Below are 21,462 nucleotides of genomic sequence, written 5' to 3' on the forward strand. Positions count from 1 at the left end.
TAACTCAGTTCAATTCTTTTGAGCTATTTTTGCCTTAAATATTTCAACACTTTCCAATGTTCATTGCAAAATTCACACCTGTGCTCAATCCATCAGGTAGATACACTGAAAGCAACAACTGCTGAACTGCTACCACAGAACAGTTTCACTCACTTCATGTCAGTCTACAATACTGTTTGCAAAGTAGCTATAACAGAAGAAAAGCTATATATTAAATTAAAATATATAATACCTAATGCAGCACACTAATCAGAATGATTTCATCTGGGCTCCTTCAAGATAATCTACTGAGGGAATCCACTGACAGGAAAGAATAACAACATCAGCAGCACTTTGTACCTCTGTCAGGAATGCATTAATCACACCAGATGAGCTGTTCAAGCATTTGCTAAGCAGATGTGAAATTTTCCAATCTGAAGGCCTATGTCTAATCTGCCACTGAAAAACTAAAAAAAGGGAGTCACTTCACTCAGGACAGTAGTTCCTCGTTTCAAATCTTGTCAGAGGTATTTTCATTAAAACAGGACAGACAATTGTCATCACAGGAAAGGTTTTATTGGCAAGAGCTGTATGTATAGAAGAAGTCAAACTCCGATTGCTCTCTGAAAGTGGAAAAAAGTCAAATGCTTTCATGCATTCCGGAATCATACCATAAAATGAACATGTGGTATTTACCTGAAGGTCCCTACTCTTCTGAAGAACCTATTTTTAAAAAATATCCTGATATTTAGAATACCTGGATACAGACAGAAAGTCAAGAAGGTTTTTTTAACAGGATATTATATTTTTCCAACTTTCTGAAGTTCCTTAAAGGAATAAAAAACATCTGCATAATGATACAACCTGCCTGGGCTTCCAGAAGGTTTTAATGAGGTCACCTGCTTCTGAAAGACTGGGTATAAATTGCTTGAAAGATGGGAAATAAAGCTCAGGATTAAATGGTCACTTTTCAACAAATGTTCTCTGTTGTTTTTCAACACATTAAATACCATGAAGTGAATTTAGTAACATTGCAAAGTCTAGAGATGATACAACATAACATAGCAAACTAGCATTAGCTACAGGGAATGTCCTAGTTACTGGTAAACAAAACAGCAGATGTAAATAAATGCAAAAAACCAGGGCACATAAGAAAAAAACCCTCTAACTTCATCTTCAAAACCAAGAGCTGTGAATTTCCTCTGCAAGAAATATGTTGTAGGAATTGGGACCAAGTGCACCTAGCACAGAGATTCAAACCACACAAATGGAAGAGGTTCTTCAGCAATGTTATCACTGCAGAACCCCCTTCTACAAGACAATGAAGTCCCTACAGTTTAAAAGTGTTCAAAAAGGAATTAGGATGAGAAATTCACTAAGTACGGCAAAGTACATGATAGCTGCTCAGGAGGTTCCCAAAGTGCAATTCTAAGCCAAGTAGGCATTTTGAAGAAATATTGCTACAATTCTCTGTTCTTACATTCTGCCATCAGCTCCTGTGGTAGACAGGACAGAGGGCTGGGCAGAACTTGCATGTAACCAACACACCTTAAAATCCTGTTACATTTGTAATCTGATGAACTAGAAAAATAAACAGTTTAAATTAAAACAAATAGGTCCTTTGTCTTTGAGAGTTACTAAAATATCTGAATTAAATAAATCAAAAGCAGGGAATTTAACAGACCAGAATTTACTTTTTAAGCAAGGAGAAAAGCTGTCATAGCCTAGCAGTTTAACATTAACTAACTTTTATCCACAGCTGCAGCTTTGTCAGTTTTCCAGCATCAGATTTATCACAGCATATGGACCTTAATCCTCAGAGAGCACCAATCAGACAAGCATTTATCTTTCTGGTGTTCTGGAAAGCAGTGGAAAAGGGAGGTATGGCATGCCTTGTGCCACAGGAACCAAAATACAGATGTCAGAAGCAAAACAAGTCCCAGCCACATTTTCTGCAAGGACCTGATTATTCCTAAACTACAGGCCATGCTGCTGCTTGAGTCAACTCTCAGGTCAGTGGACTGGAATTTTGGGTTGTATAATGCTCATGTCCCATCTAAAACTATATGCATTTTGATCCACTGCAAATTGTGTAAGAATCCAGACCAGCCCACAAAGAATTGGTCACCATCCTTCTTATTCCCTACCAGTCTTTACCTAGACTGAAGCCATAAACCAAAAAGCATACAACTCTCATGTGCAAAAATCACTCTGCAGGAAAAAAAAATGACAGTACTTTTGGGTAGAGAGGAACAAAGCACTAGGTTTTAGGTTTGGCTTGTTTTCCTCCACATGACACTTCGAAAAGATAACAAATGCAGAGGATTGTATATGCCCTTAGGCTGAAAAGGGACCTTAAAGATCATCTAGTTCCAACTCCCCCCCCTGCCATGGCCAGGGACACCTCCCACAAGACCAGGTTGCTCAAGGCCCCATCTCAAGGCCCCATCCAACCTTGAACACTTCCAGGGAGGGGGCAGCCACAACCTCCCTGGGCTGGCTTTCTTTGCTTCATATGATCCCTACATTTTCCAGTGGGAAGCTGCTTCATTATGTAAAATAGCATGGAAAACAGTGTCAGAAATAAACTAAAGAAATTTAAAATTACAACTAGGAAGAAAGAGAGGCACTATACTGGACAGGCAACACTGTGTAAAGCACAGGGAAAAGAAAAGCTGCAACAGCTAAGAAGAGAGGATACCTAAAATGTGAAAGCCTACCCAGAAACAGGCACAGGAGTCAACCAAAGCATAGGAAGGCATGGCAGTGGTTCACGAGTTAGCAGCTAACAGCTGTTGTTGAACACTTCTATTTCTTAAACATGCTATTCCACACACAAATTACAATGCATTTACACAACACAGTGAGGTTTTGAAAAAGCCTTGGCTGAAAGGAGGCTTTTTCCACCAGATCCTTTTTCCACCAAAAAGCCAAGAGCAGAAGCACATCATTGCTCCGTGAGAGCCAGACGAACTTTTACCACTTCACTATTTGCAGTTCAGAACTGCTGCTGCTTTTTAAACACCCCAAGACCTTGGTGAAATCTTTGATCAGATTTTTACAAAACACCACAAGCTGACATTTCTAAAAATTAACAAGTTTTGGATGCAGAGGAATGTTCAATATAATATTTTCATTCTGACACACACTTTTTAAACTAGATATTTCACATATTTTGTAGATCATGACCACTGCAAGCTAGAGAGACACATTCCAATTAAAGAAAAAAGGTTTTTTCCTTCAAAACTATGAGGTTTTAAAGTTCCCTCACAGCCTTAAATTTCCTCAAAAATGTTGGAAAACACAGTATTGGTTTATGATTTTAAAGACCCGACTGGCCTCTGAACATCTGCAAAAGCACAAGAGGGTTGTCCTCCCCTGCCTGCCCTTTATTTGCATCTTAGATGTGCAGAAAAATTATTTGGCTGACCAGAGTTTCACCTATTGCCTCTGTTCAGTTTTGATCCAATCTTTAGCCTCACTACCCCTCACAGAAATTCCCTGCTACTTTTGCTGTAATAACGCCGTGAAATTTCCCAGCTCCCAGCCTGCTTTTGTATAAAGAAAATAATTAATTTCACTTTGCTGTTTGTACTTTGTCCTAGCGACATGCAACACAGGCAGGATTGGATTATACAATCTTCAGATACGTGGGAGGGATTTGGAGGCTTGCCTGAAAACCTGCCTCTTCCTATGCATTCAAAATCTCCACAGCACTTTTTTCTGAAGTATAAATCCATGTAGTTGAAATCACAATTAGTTTCTTCACTTTATAGCATCAAAAACCTTAAAAAAAAACCCACAAAAAGCCAACAAAAGCTATACAGGCAAGAGAGTAAAATAAATAAATAAATAAAAACCACCCATGCAGGGTATCTACCCAGTAACTTGGCCTTGGTCCTGTCCTAAATGAGAAGAGCTCCAAATAATTTAATGGATTTACACCAATTTACACTACCCAATAACTTTAGAGGTTTCAGTCCAAATACCAGCAGCTCAGTCACTGTAAAATACAGCCACCAGAACTGACATTGACGTCACTGCTTTTTTAGGAATGTGAGGACTGGCTGAACCCAGCCTTTATTCAACAAACACTTAGGCACATAACACATTAGTAGCACCAGTGACAGCAGAGCTAGCCAGGTCTTCCTCTCCTCTTTATCTGTCACTCTTCAGAGTGCCATGGCCTTAAGGCAAATGAAGTCTTAAAGATATCAATGAAGTCAGTCTGTTTTGATTTACCAGATAATAGGCTAAGATTTTTTAAAATAGCACAGAAAAAAGTTTTAACATTCACTTTTGCAATATTAAGCAAAATTCCAATTATTCATTTTGGAGACTTACAAAACCGAAGGAAAATAAATTCAAGGGAGACATGGTACAACTCAACATATTTTTACAGCATAAGAACTGCAATGGTGAATCTAGCTGAAAGGTATCACCCTTTGAAAAATCATTAGCATCGTATTTGTTTTCTGTTTTTCAACCCTTAAAACTTGATGCTGTCTTCAATCTGTCTACTTCAAAAGCAGAAAATTATTTGTCCTCAATATGACTGGATCTGCATACTGAAAATTACTTTGAGTGTCTTTAACTTTGACATTTCTTACCTTACATTTCCTCTTTGAGATATGCAGATGAAACTCCAACAACTGGACATCAATTTTCTCCCAAATATTAAGTAGAAAGTGTCTTTCTAATGGCTTGATGTCTTTTTAAGATCTTACTCACTTTTCACCAGTGCAGACAAAAGATGTCTTAAATTATTTCAATCAAATTAATATGGAATTTTACAAGTTCACAGTATTTCATTCTTTCAAAATACCAGGATGACTGAAGAAATGGCCACAATTTTTAAGACACTCATCTCAAAGGTTCACCATGTGCTTCATGTCTTGGCTTTGCATACATGTGTTGTATTCCATGGCACTCATACATCATCATAGCCACCAATACTTCTGGTATTGTCTTTTCTTCACTATGATAAAGGGAAGATTGTCATTAATGTTGAGACGGAAAGGCTGGAACTCCTCAGATTCAGGGTAAGCATTCAACTCTACTACATGAATTTGCATAAAGAATTCTCCTGGGTTCTAAACTTGGTGTACTGACTCACTCACACCTTCACATCTCTTAGAAGAGTGGCTGCTTCTTGCTTCAAGGATGCCACAGAGCACCTCAAAGCTCATATAGAAGAAGTCTGTTAGACACTGTCTGCACTAAAGCAACACAAATTATTTCAAGTAAATAGCCATGTGTAATGATTCAGGGTGAAGAGATTACATAGAGCTTACAAAACTTTCAGATTTTAACAAGTTGCTACTAAGCTGCCATATGCTGGAGTGCCTTAGTCTATCATTTTTAAAGAGGGCTTGAGCACATACCCACTAGATCAAGATGACAGACTAAAACACCTGTACTTAAACCCAAATATTTGAAGGACTAATGCAAATGGCATGAAAAAGCTTCTTTCCTTAGCTGTCTAAAAAAAAATGAGTTTGGGGAATGGAAGATAGCTAAGAGCTGACACAGGCAGGCTTTAGACAGGTTTGAGATGGGGAAGGGATGAATATGGGTGCTCACTCAAAAGAATCTTGGATCTTCCACCCAAGCCAAAACTGTATACCAGAGCAGAGAATATACACTTTTGCCTTATCTGGCAATTCTATTTTATTTTATACTTCTAAGTAAACAGTGATGATGTCCTATAAGACTTTAGAAGTACAGGGTGGTGCATAAGACACACCCACTTGAACAGTGGATTCCCTAGAAAGCCAATATGGATGGAGATCTGGGACACTGTGGTGTTTAAGGCTCAAAATATCCTGAAAGTCAGCACAGATCTGAGAGTCTAAGGTAGCTGGGACATAAAGCTCTGTTTTGTGACAGTGTAACAGTAAGCCTAAAATCAGGAAATCTTTCAGACATGCCAAGAAAGAAATGATACCATGACTTCCTGAGACATAGAAAGCACAGATGTTCCAGCATTGCTGAGCCCCTGAGCGTGAGAGCAGGCTGGGCAATGTTCAAGCAGATCTGTGTCCATCTCCACAAAAAAAAAAGGACCAGTCAGATCACCTCTGGAAAAGACAGAAAACTACAAATCAAAACTCCTGTACTTCTGTCACTGGATGACTCCTTCAATGCATGGATAAGTTCGCACTTCCTCTTTTGCTGACATTGCACAGATGGAGCATACAAAGAGCTACACTTTCAGTTTCAGTAACTATACAGAGAGTCCATGCTGGCTTTTTTTAATTTGTGAGATCAGAACCCAGCAGAAAACTGTTTCATATTTCCCTGGAAAAAAAGAGGTAATCCTGTTAAATTTTAAGTTGCTCATCTATTTCGCTTTTGGTCTGAGTTTGTCACATCAGTGTCAAAAGAATCATATTTTTAGTAACAAAGGACTTGCTTTCCAAGCCACTGCTTTGCTCACATCTGACTCCAAGGTAACCTTAGCAAACATGCTAGCAGACACAAGAAAAGCTGGTCTCTCAAAATAGCTGTAAGAAAGTTCTGCTGAAATATTTTTTCCCAAGCTAATTTTTCTCATTATTTTTAATTGTCATGAGAAAATTTTGCTCTATGCTCTCCCTCCTACTTCTCTTCACTAGAAAAATTCCATATCTATTCTGTAATAAATTAATATGTCTTCAGCTGTCATACAGTAATACACAATCAAGTGGAAAATTGTTCTCTTCACCACAGAAAGAAAAAAAAAATTATTATAATAACTGAACAGGAGCTTGCAAAATATCTGTTTACCTCCCTTTCTTCTACCAAGCTCAAGTTTTCTGATTAAATCTCTCCAGGAAAAATAATTTATTAACATCATCAACAGCATTTTTAAAGCCAACTTCTTATTTCCTGGAATGGAAAACATTATAGTGTAAGTTTTTCTACTGAGGTTACACATGGCTGGCATCATAAATTTCACCATTTAGAGAAGACTGATTTCATGTTAATTTTCCTTAACACATATTGTTTTCTGTTGAACAAAACTCTCAACAGAAGTTTGAAAAAAACTATAAATGAATACATCAGCAACTGAAGTACAGCAGCCTTAAGAAGACAGCAAATCTGTCAGTTTATGTATATGACACTTAACAGTATTCCAGCCTGCACAGTCTTCATCACACTCACAGAATCCAACCCCCTTTCCCACTTGCTCACTTCATTTGCCACTTCCTCATTTTTATAGTGGCAATTCCAAGCCTCAATTATTTTCTATTCATAAAGGCAAGAACACAACAGTAAAGGCCTAAGAAACTATAGAATACTGCACAGAGTATTGAATCCCACCATGGTCAGTTATCTCAAACCTTCACTATTTGTAGGCAGATGAAGGTTCATACAGTTCATTGGTAAAGTTCCCTGATGAAATCTAAGTTAAAAGAGAAGCTTCTCTTGCCAATTTTGTTTCATTTCCACTCAAGCCAAAAGCAGAACTTAAAGAAAGATCTTGGGATGAACCTTCTTCCTAGTTCAAGCCATCACCTCCTGCAAACATCTACATTCTCAACACTACTGGTGCAGTCTGGCATCCACAAAGACTGCAATCCTCCATCCAAGGGTCTGTTCTGCTCTCAAGAAGACTGTCTTAACAAACTTGCATGTGCACATTATTTTGGGAAGTAGAAATACTATCACATTGCTGGAAAGTTTAACTCTTCTGCACTCAGGAGTGTAGAATCGAACACTGCAACGTGTTCTGTATAAGTTACCCTTTAGCAGAACTCAATCATTACTTCATCTTTGCGAAATGAAACAAAAAATGGAGAAAAGGATGGTGCTATCCAAGTCATCAAAAGTAATCTTTTCTCCAACCAATATGATCTCTCCACCTCCAAGTACAACCAAGTTTGTCTAATTAGTAGTAACCCATGATCATCCATCACTTATATTCTACTCTTATTGTGCCATACTAACACTGGCTTGAGAATAGGCTGTTGGTTTTTAATTTTAAATGATCAATGGCATGAATGATGATGTCAGCAGACTGGCATAAATTCTATTTTTAAATCACAAAAATGTCTGCTGTGGTTTCATTACCTCACGGGGAGATGCCACCAATCACAAGTGAAAGCAAATGAGTACCTAGCTCAGTTCCCAGATTTGGTACCTTGACCTGTTTTCATATTTTTCATCACCAAAATGTTTTAGAGCCTTTAGGTGTTGATGAAAGATGTTCCTTACCCCTTGGAGATATTTTTATAAGCATGATTATCATTGGATCTTGGGGCTAGTACAGGAAAAATTTTCAAATAAAAATTATATTCTTTCTGTTAGGTGGTTTCTTTTTCATCTTTCTTGAATTCCCATAATTCTAGTAGTACAATTAACAACAGTACATCCCACTAAAAAGGAAAAAAAAAAAAAAAAGCACAAAGCACAGGGAAGGCTTCATCTATTCTGTTTTGTTTTCCACAAGGATCATGCAAAGATAGCTCAAGAGAAAAACTGTGACAAAGTGCCTGAAATATAAAGAAACTGCAGGAGGAACAAAATCAACAGGGAAAAAAGACAAAAAGACTGACTGGAGCAGATGAAGGAAAAAGGAAAAGATGTTCAGCTGTACCTCTCATCAAGCACTTTTCTAATAATTGATTTTTAACATCATCCTGATAGCTGGTAACAGGCTGCAGAAAATGCCAGTGAAAAAATGTTTCCCATCCTCCTGACACAATGAAAAGCTTGGCTCTTGGCTTCTGGCCCACTCTCTACTAGGTCAAACAACACAGAGATAAAACAACTCCCTGTGGGGCAGAGCACTGGACTGCTCCCAAGGCATCCTCATAGTTTTGCCAATGACTCTCACTAAATGTTTTACTACATTTAGATTGTCATCCATCTTCTCAGTGCCATGAAAAATTAAAGCTTTTTTTTTTTTTTTTTTTTTTTTTTTAATGAAGTCTGAGAAAACCTTGCAACCCTGAAATCTGGAATGCAAATTCAAATAAACCAGTACTTGATTACTTGATTTAAGCAAATATCACTTTCTCACCCTCCTATTTTAGACAGTGAAAGACAGCAAATGGGGCACCACAGGAAAAGCATCAGAGGACCAAGAGAGTAGAATTTGCAGGTAACTTAGCAATTAGTTCAGTCACAGTGCAAATGGGTAAACCTGGAAGTCCATCAACATTCCTCCTTTATTTACTTTCTTCCTTGACCTTTTTTATTTTATGTGGTAATAGATATATTAAAGGGGAATTAACCTTATCATTTTCAATATTAGAAATAAAATGTTGACAATGCTAATAAATAAGAGATGACAAAAATGAGGAGAAAAAATACTAAAAATTACCATTCCAGTGGACAAAGTCTTTTTGTCATAACACAGAAAACACAGTATGAATTCACTTTTTACTACTTTTCTTGTAGTGGTCTTGTTTTTATAAAAAGAGAGAACAAAAAAAGCCTTCAGCCACTGGGGAAAAATTTTACACTAAATAACAATCTCAGTGCAGTCATTGCAGATTTATGCATATTTGGTTGATTAGTTGGAAGATCAAAAGACAAAAAGTACACCAGGGAAAACAATTACAAACCAGATTTCAGAAAAATAACAAATCGGGCATTCAAAAAGATACAAAGTCTTATTTACCACAATCACCCTTCCTGGAGCTTGGAGGTATTAAAATAGAAACAGAAACTTTTCACTGAGAGGTTTATTACATTTCATTTTTAAATGGCAGGAAGTCTGACACTTCAGACAATGAAGGACTTCACATGAATTTATTCTCCTGAATAATTAATAAAAAGTCAGTCAACTGCCTCGGCTGCTTTAAAATTAGCTCAGTTCTTTTGCTTCTTTTAGCTGCTAATGCTCATCTTGGAACTGGAAAGCAGGCAGCAACACCTTTTTCTACATGCCACACCAGGAAAAAACTTCTTGAATACATGGGCAGAAACTTTCAAGATTACACAAAAATACAATGGAATTATTCCCTCTGTAATTTTTATCTCCATAACGAAGTTAAACTTTAACAGCTTTACTTAAGAATATTTTATTTTTTTTTAATTTTATTCCTTATTTGTAAAATATTTTAAGGCAATGTAAACTGGTAATGAATATTAAGACTATTTTTAACATCTTAAGATGCTCTGCATAAAGAAAACTGTACTTTTTTATTTATTCCACAATAAATTAAATAAATTCTATTGGCAGCACATTCAGACTGAGCCAAACCATATACATTTGTCAAAGTGTAATACAATATTAAGTCCTATTCTGAAATTAGAGATATAGTTGACAGAGTAAGGAAAATTTTTGTTTGTTTGTTTACATTTTAATGTAGAAAGAATCCTTCTTGCCTTTAGAAGTAGAAATACCTACAGTATTATCTGAAACTTCTCCAGATACATTCTGTGTTCATTCTGGGCTAAGTATTAGTATACTGTATAGGAAAAAAAAAAATATTTTTTCAGTTTACAGAGCCCATAAGATAGCCATTTCACAATCACATATACCTCCTACTGTAGTAAAATATCAAACACAATTGATCCTCCTAATGCATGCCATAATAACTAGATGAACATGTTTTCTATTTGAACTAAATACATGCAGCAGAGCTCTGGCAGATGGAATACTGCAGGCTAATAACATTGCCAGTTGCAAATGCTATGCTGGAAATACAAGCATCACATAAATTCAGGGCAGCTTTCTCCTTGACTTGTCAGATATTCTAGTGAGACCACCATTTATTCATTTTGCTCTGAACCCTGAGGTACTAAGCAGACACTGCAGAAGAAAGTTTTCCTGAGCTGGCAGACTGATGCTCTGACAGAGTACAGCAAATTCTGCTCTCCAACCTGCCAGTCAGGGGGCCAATGATACGCTAATGAAGTCTGGAAAGCTCATTACTCAAAGGTCTACACCACCCCAGTCTGGATTCCTGTTCCACAACAGGGATGCCATTAAGAAAGAGTATTATACTACTGAGTATAACTTTAATATGAATGCTCTCATTACCAAAACCAGGTTCTGCACTCTGAGGACATCCAAAAGTCATAAATGCTGCTTTCCATTCTGCTTTCCCTTCACCACTTCTTTACCTACTTCCTAGCACACTTCTCCATCGTCCCATATTGAATTTACTATTTTCTTTATATGAGATATTAAGAGAAGCAACCTTGAAACTCATTTTCACCAAGTTGGAGGGAAGCCCAACAGAGACAAACTCTGTGACTACAGAATGAACTGTTGCTCTAGTTACTGCCAATTACAATACAGATCAGAAGAAGGATTTTGCAGCACTGATGGTTAATACACAACTCACAGCCTGAAAGACTCTAGAGTTCAGGCTTAAGTTCCATGCCAGAGACAAGGGGGATGCCTTAAACTACCTCTCAGAGGTTCTCCTCAAGGGGCTCTGTGCATCTGCAGATCAGGACACATGACATGATAGGGTCCTCTCTCTGGAGGAGGCTGAGAAAATGTACAGTAATGGGATTAGAAATAATTGGCACATGACAACTGAAAGGTCTAAAGTATGTAACACAAGCTCCCAAATAATTTATATTATTCTGAAATATCCTGAATAGTTATCCTACTTATTATGTTCTAAATTATTCCCCTAAATATTCTGAGATGCCCTAGTATCTCCCACTTGTTGAACCAGGGAAACTTTTCACTACTCTTTCAACCAAAGGCATGGTCTCAACCAAAATCAATACTCAAGGTTTTGTATATACGTATGAATTCCCTATGTACTGTATTCTGAAAAATTTACACTTGGCTAGGCTAGTAGCCTTCCCAGCTGATCACCTTACAAAGTCTGCCCCACAGACTTTGACCTATTACAACTTTGGAAAACTTTTAAGAGAGCAGAAAGCTTGCAGCACAGTTCTCAGACTTTGGGAAGTGCAGCCAAAGCAATATGGTCTATGTGTAACTGTAATCAGGCACCTTATTTACACCAAGTATTAACTTCCCTCTCCCCAGTGCTTTCAGGGGCACTAGACACAATGCACAAACATGACAGCTGTAGAAAAAAATCTGCAGCACCAAATGAAGACAACAGTTATTTGAAGGACGCCTTCCTCTTATAAAAGAAAACAAGTTGTGCAGAAGACTGTAAAAGATAAATCAGTCTCTCGTGATGGCAGAAAAAAATGGTTCCTCTGCCTCCAGACAGTGCCTGTCTGCTGCCAGGCAAAACCCAAACTGCGCAGAGGCATTGCCCAGCTGGAGGTTGCTGATACTCTGCATGTGCAACTCTTCCTAAGGTTTGACTCAAACACTGCCAGGGCAATCAAGGGTCAAAACCCTCAACCAACAGCAGCTTTGCTAAAAACATGAACCACTACCCACTGTTCAGTACCCAGAGAAATATGTTCCTGAGAACTTACACACGAGCACTAAGTTAGTAAAGATTTTCAAAATTACTCTGTGTATCAACTCACCATCTGCAATGTAAGGATAAACCTGATAAAATTCCTGAAAGACTAGAAAAAACACTTGTGTCCACAAGCACTATTGTGCAACTTGTTGGAATAAGACTGGAATAGCACAAGACGTTGGCCCACAAGGTAAACAATGGATAAGAAAAACACCGACAAGCTGTTCATTATGTGACCAACACTACTGAGTAACACAGGAGAGAATCTCTGGTTCTAGAATTCACATGATGAGAGGGGAATAGCAAGATTAATTAAGTTTGCAAAACAGCTTTAATGACATTTTCCATTTTTCCCCCAAGATCTTAATATGAATGCACCACTTATAAAACAAATCACAGGGAGAATGCCCACTGCCCATGTGCTTTTGTAATATTGTCAAGAAAAGTTATACTGTATTTGCTTTGTATAAAAAATCTAAGAGTAACAGGAACTGTGCTTAACAGCTGACCACTATGTAATTTTAAAAGTAGATTCTTCTCTTTCGGCTTTCCAGCTGAGCAACTATTAAAGCATCCTCCCGAAATAAAAAAAATCCTAGTTGATAATGAAAATAAATAAATAAAACCCCACTGCATTATGAAAAAATGTAGCACATGACACTAATAAATTAAATAGTTTTTCTAATAGCTAAAGTGCATTTGAGAACTTTCAGTAAAAGTACAATCCTGAAAGAAGTTTTTAAACATGGTTTCATTCTGGATTACCCATTTATTGTCTCCAGAAGGCAAGGGATAAAAATGTAATTTTTTTATTGTCATGTGCTATAGAATGTTGAAGAGAATGAGTGTTTCCTGCTCTAGAATTTGGGGATAGAAGACCACAACAAACACTATTCAGCCATCAGCTTCCCAGGCATGCAGTAAATGACACAGTACTTTATAATGTCTGTGAACTACTCGTTTGTGAATGGTAAAACATACAATACTAGTTAATAACCTCACAGATCCTAATTCTGAATAGACACTAAGTAAATCAAGTCTTAGCATCAAATGAAATATGAAAATGTTTGCTCAGTGTCATTTGGTCTGCAATAAAGAACAAAACCCATTACGTGCATTTTTAATGCTGTTTTCAAAACCATTAATGTGTGCTCTTATACCACTGTGCATTTGTTTACAAAAAAAAATAAAAGTAGCTAAGCTGTCAATGTCACTAATCTCAAGTTCTTCATTAAATATCATGCAGTATTCATTTCCCTGTGAGTTTTGTTCCACTAGAAATTTTGCTTACCTACACAGAATATTTTAGGCAGATGCAGGATTGCTCCACCTAACCTCCAGGGACCTTCTGGCTATGTTAACATCCCATTCACTCAAAGCACAGCAAAGATTGCTACCCTGCTAATATTATATCATGTAAACAGACCTGTAAGATCATCACCATTCTGTTTTGCATCTTTGTGGTGAGTGCCAGATAGAACAGCAACACACAGGGCTTTAAATTAATCTCCCAGATCTATGCTAAGTATTTCTAATCAAATTGGGAATCTGTTGCCTGTGATGGGGTTTAACAACTAAACTTGTATTTAACAACTAAAGTTGTATTGCCCTTCCCTTACAGTTAAGGATTATTACTAGCAGCTAGAAATTATATGACTGACATCAGAAAGGTGAACTAGGATGTTTTTCTGAGAAAACAGGTGCTGTATCTCTGCACAGTTCAACATAGAATCACACTTCAAGTCATAGAACACTATTATCATACTGGTAAAATGTAGTCTTCTTTTAAAATTCAAAGCCAAAATACATGGCTATTTTTAAAATGTTTTGTATTATGATCTAAAAAGATGCTGACAACACAGGAAAATTGAAAGAACAAATGCAGGTAATATTCAGGGCATAAAAAAAAACGCCTGGATTACAACCCTGTCTCCAACAGAGTATTTCATTATTGCTTGCTCCCATGCTATATTTCACACTAGCAGAGCTGCCCTTTAAGTGTCTAGTTTTCCCACTGTTTGTTAACTGTTGAGTATTTAATAGAGGATATTAGACAAAAAGCCTAATTACATACAAATCCAAGCATTTGTATGAGGGCTGTTCCTTGAAAAGCAACTGAGCAACTGTCTTCATTAACCTTGGCAATAAAGTAGAGGCTCTGGATTTAGGCAACAAAGGGAGAGATACCAACTACCTGCAGACAGAGTTTTTGTTTTTATTACTCACCTAAAACTGCCAACTGCAGAGAGATTTTCATCAAAACTCAGTGAAACACAGGCAACTTGGCAAAGTACTACTTGGCATGCAAAGTACACAACCTATCCCAAAGGGCCAAGCAGTCTACAGAAGAAAAAAAAACAAAATAGGGTATTTTATATATGAAACAATTTCCCTATGCAATCCATTTTACTATTTTCTAGATGTGCTTCTAATTGGGTGTGCATTTAAAGTAGTTCTCCCATAATTGTTGCACACAAAAATAATTTACGTATTTTTACTATATAAATTGGGTCACAGGGAGGCAACTACATCAAAACAGCTATCTTCTATTAAAGAGGAAAAATAATGGGAAAAAAAGAAAAAAAAAAAAAAAAAAAAGCCTGGGATTTTTCTGGCAAATAAGTATGGAAGTACTAAGAGTCTCAGTCTACCTAGATTAGGAAATTTCAGCTACCATTTTTTCTAAATTGACACAGAAGTGCCACACATGCTTTTTTTTGTTGTCTCCAAACAGGTTTCACAGACAATAGATGATGTCAGCTTCTTGGCTTGTAGATAAATATTAAAGCATAATACTATTTTTAGCTCACTTCCTAAGGAAATCTGGCACACACAACTGTGTTAACACTTCACTGTCTCTCCATAGCTTTTGAATCCACAGCCAGCTTCAACCAGTTTCGATAAAAGACTAACACAGCAAACATACAACCTGCCTGCACATTCAGAGAAAGCTGGCAGGCAGATGTCAGAAAAGCAGCAAAGACTTTATTAAAAGGAAGGAGGGAGAAATGGTGCAGTTGCCATTTCCAGCCCAGGGACAGCCCTCACGTCCAACTATGAGGCAGAAAGGTGGGAGCAAGATGGGACACAGCAGCACAGGGCAGAAGCAACAATCATCAATTATGAAAAAAGTAAGGAGAAAAAAAAGAAGAGAGAGACTTAATTAGATCTGCTCATGAAACATCATGTATACACATCTGCATTTAGCAGACACACTGTCTTGGAAGAAAGATTACCTCAATTGTTTAATGGGACTTATCCATCCCTGATTAAAATAATCCTAAGTGCTCCTCGCAATCTTTAGAATATCTCCCTTGACACTTATAATTTTATGATGAAGACTAAATGATGTTCAGATCAAATAGAAAAAAATGAGGTAAACTCCATCTGATACAAGTGTTCATTCTGAACAGCAATTTCATGCTTATTCTCATATCCTGTAGGAACACATAAAGGAGATCTGTCTTAACAAAATCTCCAGATGCAATGAGAAGCAAAGACAGGAGAGACCCTAACTAACAGCATCTGGTTTTCCTCTGTGTCAGTGGCCTTATCACTAGTAATCACCATAAACTACTTTTGTATCATCAACTGGGAAGTCACACCACTGTTAATTTGTTAATCTGTTCCTGGGGCTGATTTTCCTTCACTTTTCAGTTGTTCTATTTTCTTCATCAACAAACTCTCCTGTTACAGTAATATATAGCATTATCTATTTGTACATCTTCTTTTCTGGATTTAGGTTTCCTGCTCTGTAGTAACAGAGTTCAATTTTTTTCTCCTCCAGGTATATTTTTTCAGTTACATTATTTATCTTGCCCCTTTTCTATTCGTTTTTCTTGCCCCATGCTTTGTTTATAGGTTTACTACATTTTCCCTGTCCTCTTCCTTAGCAGAAGAGACACTGGAGACAACTTTACTTCTCTCTACTCTTCTAACATCAACATTGAGCACAGTTATTTCTTCATGAGATTCACCTCCTTTCTGTGCTTTCTTTACCCCATTTCCACCCATCCAGAAATACATAAAGCAATGAGCAAACAAAAAGGCTGCCTGCTCTAAAACAGCTGAGCCAACTGCATCTCCAATGTTCAGCACCCAAATCAGAGTCTGAAACAAACTGGCAGGGCTCACTCAGAGCTTCAGCTCTGTTTAGAGGGGCAGGAACAGACACAACGTGCAAGTGAAGGGGTGATGGCTTCTTAGGCAGTGATGTGCTCATGCAGTCTCTGGGCAAAGCTTACACTGCCATGGCCAGATGGCTTCAGGTAGCCAAAAAGGCCCAGGGTGAAGGAGAGGAAATGACCCAGAACACCACAATCAATTCCAAAAAGGTCAGGAGAATTAGCAACTTTGGAAAGCCACAATGATGCCAAAACCTGGGTCGAAAAAGGGAAGTCTTAGTGATTCGTTCACAGGAAAAGGCCACAGTAGATTTCTGTTTTCAATATAAGAAATGCAGTTGCAAAAATAGAAGGTTGCTGTGTAGAAAAAGTGTGCTAAAGCATAGAACAGCTTAAGGAGGGTTGTGGCCTGACCTAGAAAAATGGAAGATTAAGGGGTTTGCATGAGAACAGTAAGAAAAACCATGAGAACAGAGAACATGCTATAACACTAAATTGCACTAAGTATAACTAATTAAAAAACAAAACAAAACACTTCAGCCTCCCTGCATTGTTGACAGAGATGAATCTAATGCCTAGAAGTTATTCTGTACAAAGTTTCATGTGGAGATACAGAACATAAATGGACTCAATAAACAAATAAATGAGTGGGGTAGATGTAGGTTTTCACTCCCACAGGCACCACTTAAGTTACAAATTACATCAAACAAAACAGCACTGGATTATTTTTCCTGTCCAAACTTTTGTCAGTTTTCAACTCACTGCTATTTTGTCATATTATTAGAGCCCTTCTGATTTTCTTACTGCTAAGCTGAAGCAGGTATATCTCAGTGTTACATATTCAAGATGCAAGCCTAAACAACAGGCTAAATTGACTGCCTTTATACACCACTGAATGAGCAGAACTAAATAGTTTTCTGAGTGATATGTATTTTTGAAGAATATCTTATCCACATTTCTAAGCCATGTACAACTGTACAATCTTCTGACAAATAAGTTCTGTTCTATTTAAGGGTCAAAACACTGATTTTCTCAGTGCTGAACAGAAGGCAGAAAAAAAAAAATTGCTACATAAATGCAGGCATAGAAAAATCCTGCAAATCCCACATCATGTTACTGATTTCTTCTCTGCTTTGTGCACAAAGGATTGGTACCAACGAGACAATCACATGCCCAGAGCAGACAGCCTGTGTACTCATCAGGGGCACATTTGAAAAGGCAAGTACTCAACAACTAATTGCTTTGGGAAAGAAAACAGTACAGAGTGTTACACCTACAAGGATTCTAAAGTAACTGTAGGACGAGTAACACTCATCCCTAAATTACAACAGGCTTAACTTTCTCCTCTTCTGTACCACAAAATACATGCAGAATTAAAACTGTAAAATATTTCGAAAATATGCAGAATATTTCAGCTGTATAATATCATGCCAAAACCTCCAATTGAGGGGGAAAATAAAAAATGAAAAAGAAACTAAAATCTTGGAGATGAGACTTTTGCCATCTCCTTTGCATGCCAACATATGCATATGGTCACCACACAGGAAATAAGATCTCACATACCACCTATGAACTTGCAAAGAGTATTCAATGTGTTTGTTACTGAAAAAAATATATTTTCAGCAACTCATTAAACCTCAATATAAAGACAACAGAACAAACATCTGAGTGAGAGTTTAAAGCTCTACTGGGGACAGAGCTCAGCATCCCTGATGAAGTACCCACTGCAATACTGAAATGCATAGTTCAAATATTATGTTTAAGACTACAGTGAGACTCCTCCAAATGAATAAAATGGGTCACAATACCCTTAACTGGAAAAGGTATATATCTTTGTAAGGCCGTATTTGTTTTTAAAAATCAAAGCTTTTTTTTTTTTTTATGGTTTTTTTTAAGTTTTTATTCCCTTACCCATTTACGAAGGAAATAAAGATTTGGCTTTCATTCACATTCAGCCCCAATTATTAGCTCTGTAGTGCTAATGTGGTGCTGGTCAGCAGGTCAGATGATACTGGCAGGACCATTGCTATACTGAAAAGGAGCCCCTGCACCCAACCCAAGGGTTACAGAAGAGTGTCAGAGGGAACTACAAGAACTAAGTATCCCCACCTAAAGGATCACAGAAGCAGCCATGAAATTAGCCCTCCATCTCAGGCCTGTCTGGGACAGACTGGAGATTCGTATCAGAAAGCAGCTACTCTGAACTGTCACTGGGTCTCAGACAGAGGTGGCAAGTGAGTGACAGTGCTGTCCCACAGGTATTCTCCTATGGAGAGAAGGGGAATCCATCACAAGCCCGTGAAAAAAACTCAAAGCAAGCCCAAATTGACCCTGAGACCATGACAAAGAGGTGACATCTCCAGAGGACCTCTGATACTTATTTTTTTGCTAGAAGTATATTTATGTACTTTATAATATATACCAGAAGCCTAAGATCAGATGTATTCAACATTCTTCCTCCTGGGCTGCAAAGACTACGCCAGAAGTCATGCCTGCTCATTTAGGGATTTTATATAACTGCCCTTGACAGGCAGATAAAGAGCATGGCAGCACACATCATGCTTTCCCAAACCAGACTTCACTACCTCACCTGGTCTAGTGCCACCATCTTCTCTGGTGGCAAATTGCAAAAAGAAAACACTAGCTGGAAACCTGAGACCCAAATAACCCATAGAAGTTCAAGGCACTGTAAACCTTGACAACCAAACCTCAAGTTTATCCAGAAGACATACTATTCAGGAAATAAAGAAAACCAGAAATGACACTGTATAACATCTTGTTGGCAGACAAATTAAATATATTAACAGGTTGTCGTGGTCATATAAGGGGAAGGAAAAGTCCCAGTCCTTCTCATAGGGCCTGGCAATGTGATACTCACTATTCCCTTCAACAGCACCAGCCACAGAAGACTCTCCCATAAGCCACCATTACTCTGCTTCCAGATGGAGTTACAACACGGAAAAATTATTTCAAGAAATTTAAAATTGCATTTTCACTTCAATAGAAGGCAGAACACATGCAGACCTGGCCTGCAATAAATACTCACCATAACAATGAGGAAGCTCAGGAGAAGACTAATGCTGCAGGGGTAACTACAAGCACAGTCGTACCACCCAGCTGCTGGGGTTGGTCCCTCAGACAGAGATGGGGACCAGCATCTCCTAATGCCAACCACAGGAGGATACCTTGGAGCCCACACAGTGAAATCAAGCCTGACTTGTTTAGAAAAGGAAAAAATATGTGAGTTCAGCAAGGCCCATAGACTAGACACTGGTATTCACCTCAGTCTGCCAGCAGGATTACAAACACAGCCCATACACAAGGAAGAGTACAGACATCTCACCAACATCACCCCAGAGCCCCACACACTGCAGATGGGCACACAGGGATGCATATGGCAGCTGGGAACTTGCATAAAATGAGGGCGAAGGGAGGAAAAAAGCAAGGAAAACCCTTCAAAGGGCAGATGAAGGTCAGAATAGGAGAGAAAAAATGCTGGATAAAGGCAGTAACCCACCTTAAGAAAATGACAATGCAATGTTGTAAGTTAGTATCCACTACTGTAATAAACTAGGTTACTGCAGCAGTTTGCCTTTAACAGTGCTCAATGACACATTAATAAATAAGGTTACCTAATTCTGCAAAGATTTCCACCTGACACAGAATACCATTTCACAACATCAAATACATTTTTCAGCAATTTCAACTGAACTTTTTACCCTCCAGCATAAACTCAACATGCTAAGACTAAGTAATGTTACCTCTCTGCTGGGGTGACAAAACACTTCAATGACAGCTGTGTCCCATAAACAGAGCTAAAACTTTGATCTCACAAAACACCTCAAGAAGACAGTTACAATAAACATAGTCCTGGCCTAGAAAAAAAGAAGCCTTGAAAAAAGGCATTTTGCAGACCATGTTAGAAAAAAGTATCTAGTAATATTTTGGGGTTTGTACTGCTCTGACTTAATTCTATCCATCTTCTGTTACTACTTTGCATATGTTGTGCATGTTACTACTTTGCACAAAACTGCTTCAGTTTTCCATACAAAAATCTTCATTTTTCCATACAAAAGCCAGGCTGCCTGTTCTGAGTGTTCTGTAGGGAAAAACATGGAGAGAGAGGACAAATTTACTGCTCATCTTTGGAAACTCAAGCTGTGAGTGTACTGAATTTCAGTCAAGTTCTTTTTGAAGTATTTTTTTAAAAAATAATTTCTATTGCTGTATTAGACAGACAAAAATGCTTTTATCTCATTTAACCTACTCTTTTAACTTCATACTTACATCAGGCTCCTCTTCTACTTGAAATGGCAAATTTCTTATTATTCAGACAGTCTGGTTAAAACAGAGTAAGAGAGTAAAATGAACTACTATGTTAAACCACTGAAAAATGCCCCTAATGAGATAAGAGTACCTCTAGAGTTGAAAGAAAACAAATCTAATTAGCTTAGTTGTTTCATGTCTAAAGGGACTTTCAAAGTTTTCCAGCTGAAAACCATATACACTTATATACAAATTAGACACTGACATTAAAAGACAGAATGGAAACAGTTCTTACCAGATGCAAAAAAGGAAAACATGAATTTAAAATTACTAAATAGACCTGGTTTGTGCCTCTACAGCAGGATTAATTGAATTTGATTAGATCTATATTGACCAAAGAGATGGCAAAGATCTAACCCTAAGGTACATGTAACATGCACTTCATATAGCAGGCACAAACTGCTAGAGAAGTCCCTGCTTCCATGAAGGAAACTGAGGAAGAAGATATTACCCCACCAAAAATTCCTCTTGTTCTAGTCTTGCCATTTTCCTTCCTTTGAGGAGAAGCATTTGATTTTTTAACTTATTTATTTTAAATATCACTGAATCTCTATAGGTCTCTCCAACCTGTCAAGGGCCATGGCCCATTCTAAATGATTCTGCAGTTTGAGTAAAGCAAACAGGCACAAGGTCTTTGTCAGAGATACATGCATAATGTAATTCCCCTCTACTTAAAAAATTCAGAA

The 21,462-nt window shown here is 37.7% G+C and overlaps 1 protein-coding gene across 3 annotated transcripts in view; it reads right to left on the minus strand.

Annotated features, from left to right (window-relative positions):
- CCNY (cyclin Y) overlaps window positions 1-21,462 on the minus strand; it is a 129,776-nt gene that overhangs the window by 56,288 nt on the left and 52,026 nt on the right. Inside the window, exon 2 of one of the 3 annotated variants that reach the window (XM_071734798.1) lies at window positions 10,318-10,382. The exons of the other annotated variants lie outside the window; for them this stretch is intronic. The gene's annotated coding sequence lies outside the window, so the exon portion shown is untranslated. The remainder of the gene's footprint in view (window positions 1-10,317; window positions 10,383-21,462) is intronic. 3 annotated transcript variants of the gene reach the window in all.

This window comes from Heliangelus exortis, chromosome 2, assembly GCF_036169615.1.
Source record: "Heliangelus exortis chromosome 2, bHelExo1.hap1, whole genome shotgun sequence".
In the NCBI taxonomy this organism is placed as follows: Eukaryota; Metazoa; Chordata; class Aves; order Apodiformes; family Trochilidae; genus Heliangelus; species Heliangelus exortis.